The sequence below is a fragment of the Microtus ochrogaster genome, linkage group LG9 (genome assembly GCF_000317375.1).
Source record: "Microtus ochrogaster isolate Prairie Vole_2 linkage group LG9, MicOch1.0, whole genome shotgun sequence".
NCBI lineage: Eukaryota > Metazoa > Chordata > Mammalia > Rodentia > Cricetidae > Microtus > Microtus ochrogaster.
Genome location: NC_022034.1, coordinates 9,431,418 through 9,437,067, shown reverse-complemented (window position 1 = coordinate 9,437,067; position 5,650 = coordinate 9,431,418). Strand labels below are relative to the sequence as shown.

Here is a 5,650-nt window from a genome sequence, read left to right as displayed (position 1 = left end):
GTGCACTGGAGCCTGCCTCCTACACACAGAGACAAGCATGCTCGGTTTCCCTTCTCTTAAGGTAACTTTTACACTAGCTGAGGATGCTGGCTGATTACTCTTCAGATGAACAGATCCTTCCAGGTTTGGGAAGACTGGAGGGTGAGCACTGGGTAACACATACTGGGTAAAGGAGGCCAGATCCAAGCAGGAGGTCACTAGGGATCCTGCTAGGTAGTTAACATGCCTTACACTAACCGCACTTTGATTTGTGGCTAAATGAAGTTGAGAGCAGAGCCAAGACTCATACATGTTTAGACTTGTGGGCAAGCCTGTGCAGCTGATAACTGTATTTACCATTGTGAATTCTCAGGTACTTTCTGAAACTTTATTTCAAAGTCCTCCCGGCCTGTAAAGGGTTAAACCCTCCTTCCCCTCTTAGCTTGTCCAGTAGCACGTCTTAAGAAATACTGAAGTTTTTTAAAACTACCCCAAACGCCGGAAAGCTTCATAAACATCAACCGCACACCCTTTAAAAATCTCGACATCTGATGGAGAACCCAGAAGCATAAAATAGCATAAAATTAAGTAAATACCGCGGTGATTACAAATGCCTGTTTCCTTGACAACTCCCCTCCCCCAGCCCTTCTGCGATAGGGAAAAACCAAAATGAAAACGAGGAGGGGGTATCTACAGAGTCATGCCGCGCTCCAGCGGGGCCCAGCCAGGCCAAGCCCAGGAAGGAAATACAAATAAATCAATTTAGATCGGGACTGTATTTTGTGGAGTATATTTTTGTGGTTGCCATAGAAACACCAGAGACAGAAGAACGTGTTGCACGAACACAAAAGAGAGCCCGTATATGTATCAAAAGGAGTCTCTACAGCTTCACTGGTGGCCAAACAAACGCTTCCACCCTGGGAGGGGTGCTCGCAGAGCCCCAAAAGGCACCTCACCACCCGGGACAAAGCAGTGGTCCTCGGCGGAGCCCCTGTACCCCGCTCCCCACCCGGCATCATTCACCACCACCACACCAGTCTCCCAGCCTGCCCCGAGCCCATCCCTTCCAAAGTCTGAGGAAAACCTGCCGAGCTGAGGAAACCCTGCTAGAGAAGGGCATCTGACCATTGCACGCCCCACCCCAGAAGAAGGTGCTTGGAAATCGCAGGGACACCACCTACCTCGTTCCCGGCAGCGCTGAGCATTGGCGCTCACCAGCTAGAACTGCGAGGCAGCTGCCTAGGGTTCAGAAACTGCCTCTACTTTAGAGAAGCTGTAAGTCAGCCAACACGCGAAAGAAAAAGCGAGACTCCACCCAAAGGGGTGGACCCTTCGGGGAGGGGAAAAAAAGGTGGTCCTCGGCTGACGTCTCTCCCCACCCATGTCACTTCCTTTTAAAGCTACGACTTAGCTGTGGGGAGGGTAGCTGGACCCGTGTAACCTGAGTCACTGTCTTCTCCTTCCAATGGGTGTGAGGAAGTGTCCGGCTCGGCCTCCTGTTGGATTCAGATGGGATCGGGAAGTCTCCCGCGTGGACAACAAAGCCAGCCCAGTGGCCTGGCGGCGCTTGCCCAGCTCACGAACCTTGTTGCGTCCCCGCGCAGAAAAGGCCTGAGCAACCTCGGCCTCCTGCCCTGGAAAATCGCCCTCCTGTTTCGTTCAGAGAGAAGAGGATGAGGGAGAAAAGCCCGAGCACCCTAGTGCCCTCCTCACCTCTTCTGCCCCCCTCCGCCCCATGCTTAGAGTGAGGCTGTGACTCTTTCACTCGTTGAGCCCGGAAGCCCCTTCCAAGATCACATCCAGCGCTCCCAAGACCGAGGTGCGCAGACCGTGGATGCCAGAAGCTCGAGTGGATGGATGCTCTCCTCCAAAGTCAGGCACCAGGGCAAACTACCCCTGCAATTGCGCACACGCAGCAACCCGCACATGCACTTGACATTTCACGCAGGTGTTAGCAAGGGTCTGAGCAGACCTTTTAAACAAAATAGAATCGTGAAACTTTAAAGGAGGGAGGACGGTTGGGAAGCGAACAAAGGCCAGGTGCGTGACATTCTTAGAAAGGTGATTTCAATCACAAGGTGCTTAAAGTGCCCTTCAAAAGCGGGCTGTCCCAGCCACTGTCACAGATGTTTTTGTAGTTACAGAAAGAAAGCCCCGGTGGTCCGTTCTGCTCTCTGGATGCGTTCACAGTATTGCGGAGTTTCTAAATGCTGTAGAACCTCAAGGCAAGCAGCACGATGCAGACGGGGGCCAAGAGGGGGAAGGCACTCAAGAAACAGGAAACAGGGTTTCTACTTCGACGTCCAGGAAATCATCTGGAATGTGTGAAGAACAAAGCAGAATGGGGTGGGAGTGGAAGACAAAACCAACCAAGAAAAGGTGGGGTGTAAAAATCAACTTGATCGGCTAGTAATAAAAGGATGTTGGTAAAGTTTCCTGTAAGTACTAGAAATGAGATACTAACTGGTTAAGAGTGCTTACTGCTCTTGAAAAGGACAGGGTTCGGTTTCCAGCATCCACATCTGACAAGGCACAACCACCCTCAACACCAGGGAATCCAGCACCCCCTTCTGGCTCTCGGGGGCACTGCATAAATGTGATGCACAGAAGCAGACACCAACACATAAATAATAAAAATTAGTCTAAATGTTTGTTTTCTGCGTCCAATGCAATCTTTAAAACTTCTTGGTAATCCCCAGTTCCTGGAAGGTTAAGTGAGGGCTGACAATTTCAGGCCAGCCCGGGCTACCTAGAAAAATGACTCAATACCCCTCGCCCCAAAATAATTCTCATAAAACTTTTCAAGCTGTTATTTTATGACCTCATTGGTGGGAATCAAAAAGCTTTCCAAATAGTTAAATTTTTTCATATTTATATTTTGAACGGGAATTAAATTTTAAAATTTGGGAATTCTTGCCAGGCATGGTGGTACACACCTTTAGTTTCAGCACTTGGGAGGCAAAGGCAGATGGATCTCTGAGTTTGAGACCAGTCTGGTGTACAGAACTACTTCCATGATATTCAGGGCTATACAGGAAAACTCTATCTGAAAAAACCCTAATAATAATAATATAATACCTGAGACTTACATAAACTTATGCTATGTTGATTACAGGTACAGTAAATGATTTTGGTGGAAACAACAGGAAATTAAACATTTGACAATTACAACTCTTGTCCCAAGTTCAATATTTAATGTGTTTATTTCATTATCACGATTCAATTATGACCCTTGCTATCACTACAACTTTGTCTATTAGCCAATGTTGCTAAGAACTCAGGATCTTAGAAACATATCTGAGGAAAGGGAAGGAAACGGCCATTTGTGACTCTTTAAGGTGGAATCACAACATCAATGGGCTGAATTCTAGGCATTTTATTGAGTCCCGTTTCTAGTCTGAGTCTGCTTTATATGCCCATATTCACAAAAGACTGTGAATTTCTGTCATAATGTAACAGTCTAGTTCAGAAAATATTCCTTGGGAATCCATGCCACAAAAACAAGCCGTGAGTGCTCATTCTTAAAGCGGAAAGAGACATGTAAACAGCTGTGATACAGACGGACACAAGACTCCAGGGCGTAGGGTGCCACAGCGGCTGGAGAATGGGAAAAGGAAGCAGAGGGGTTGGGTCAGCAAAGTTTCTCAGCTCATTTCAAACTCTACGGAGAAGGAAGGGCACTATCTTCGTCATCATGACAGTAAGAAGTGATTATTACAAAGACGTCAACTCAGGCTGAGAATTCCTAACCTAAAAATCTAAAACCTTCCAAAATCTAGACTTCTAGAGTTTTTGTGTGCCACCTGCCTCTTGTTCCAGGCCTCTGTCAAAGTACAGACATGGTAATTATTTAATATTGTATAAAATTAACTTTAGGTTACTTTATAAGGTACTTAGAAATAGAAAAAAAATTTAAAACTTTCATACCAAGGACCGGGAGCGATGCCTCAGTAGTTAAGAGCACCAATTGCTCTTCAAGAGGACTTGAGTTCGAGTCCCAGCATTCATGAGACACTTCAAACCATCTGTAGCCCCAGTTCCAGAGGACCTAAAGCCCTCCTCTGGCCTCTGAAGGCACCAGGTACGTACATACGTGAAGGCAAAGCACCCGCACGCACAAGAAAATAAATAAATGAAACTTCTTATGCCTATATTCGGGTCTTGTCTCCAAGATCCTCAATCACTATGTATAGTCAAATATTCCCAAATCTGGAAAAGCTATCTAAACCACTTCTGACCATACACATTTTGGGTAAGGGATTGTCAACCAGTGGAGAAAGAAGAAACAAATTTAGAATGAGATTCAAGGCAAAAAAGTAGTAATTCAGAAAAATCCACGTAAATGGCTAATAAACAAGACTATAAAAGCCAAAGTTACACCAAAATACAAGTCCAGGGAAGAGGCGCTTCTCTCCCTGGGCTTTCCAAATTCTGCAGACAACACACATGCAGTGTAACTAGACAGAATGTCATGGGTCTCTCCTCTAGCAATTGACACAAGCTCTGGAATTCATTTAAACAGGTTTGTCATGAGCCCCTAAAATACTTGTACTCCCGACCCCAGTTATACCACTCACTGTAGCTATACCTAGGAGTAGGCAGGGAAAACCTGGCGGCTTGTGCAATGCCCATCTGTTAGGAGCAGCTCAGTGACCGCCTGGGAGTATATTCCTATTGGAAGTTGCAGGCCAGTTACATAAACCATGGCTTGGCCACCAGGTGAGCCTCTTTTTTGTTTTGTTTTGTTTTTTGAGACAGGGTTTCTCTGTGGCTTTGGAGCCTGTCCTGGAACTAGCTCTGTAGTCCAGGCTGGTCTCGAACTCACAGAGATCCGCCTGCCTCTGCCTCCCGAGTGCTGGGATTAAAGGCGTGCGCCACCATCGCCCGGCCAGGTGAGCCTCTTTATAAAAACTGAAAATCCTATCTTTGAAAACCAGGGAGATTTTCATGCTCTAGAAAAAAAGTGGAAAAGGAACCAGGCTATGTAAAAATGTAACCTTCTGTGTTAGTTACTTCTCATATTGCTGTGTTAAAATACCTAACAAAGGCCACTTAAAGGAGTTGAATTCCACCCAGTGTCAGCGGCAGCCCCATAGTTCAAGGAAGGTGGCAGGTGTAGGAGGCAGCTGGCTACTTTGTATCCACAGTCAGTCAGCAAGAAGAAAATGGTAAGTTCTGGTGCTCAGCTCACTTCCCCTTTTAGACAGCCTGGACTCTCAGCCCATTGTATAACACGGCCTCCATTTAGGGTGGGTTTTCCCACCTTGTGATGATAACTGTTGTCACCTTGACAGAATCTAGAGTCACACAAGAGACAGCCTTGTTTGGGAGGTTATCTTGACCGCCCTAATGGAGGTGGAAAGACCTGACCACTGTGAGTGGAGTCATTCCCTAGAATGACTAGTCCAGATCCTGGACTAGGTAAATGGAGAAAGGGAGATAAGGAGCAGCGTGCATCCATCCCCCTCTGCTTCCTGACTGTGGATGTGCTGTCACCAGCTGCTGAAGCTCCTGCTGCCTTGGCTTCCTGTCATGAGGGACAGAACCTTCAACCGTTAAAGGAAACCCTTCTTGGGGCTGGAGAGATGGCTCAGAGGTTAAGAGCATTGCCTGCTCTTCCAAAGGTCCTGAGTTCAATTCCCAGCAACCACACCATGGCTCATAACCATCT

The 5,650-nt window shown here is 46.9% G+C and overlaps 1 protein-coding gene across 2 annotated transcripts in view; it reads right to left on the bottom strand.

The window, feature by feature from the left end:
• The window catches only part of Agpat4 (1-acylglycerol-3-phosphate O-acyltransferase 4), a 101,073-nt gene extending 99,323 nt beyond the window's left edge, over nucleotides 1-1,750 (bottom strand). Inside the window, exon 1 of one of the 2 annotated variants that reach the window (XM_026787445.1) lies at nucleotides 1,693-1,750. The gene's annotated coding sequence lies outside the window, so the exon portion shown is untranslated. Of the gene's footprint in view, nucleotides 1-1,160; nucleotides 1,465-1,692 lie in introns of those variants that run through there. The other variant, XM_005363375.3, reaches the window with a different exon arrangement.
• Between the last annotated feature and the right edge of the window lie 3,900 nt (nucleotides 1,751-5,650).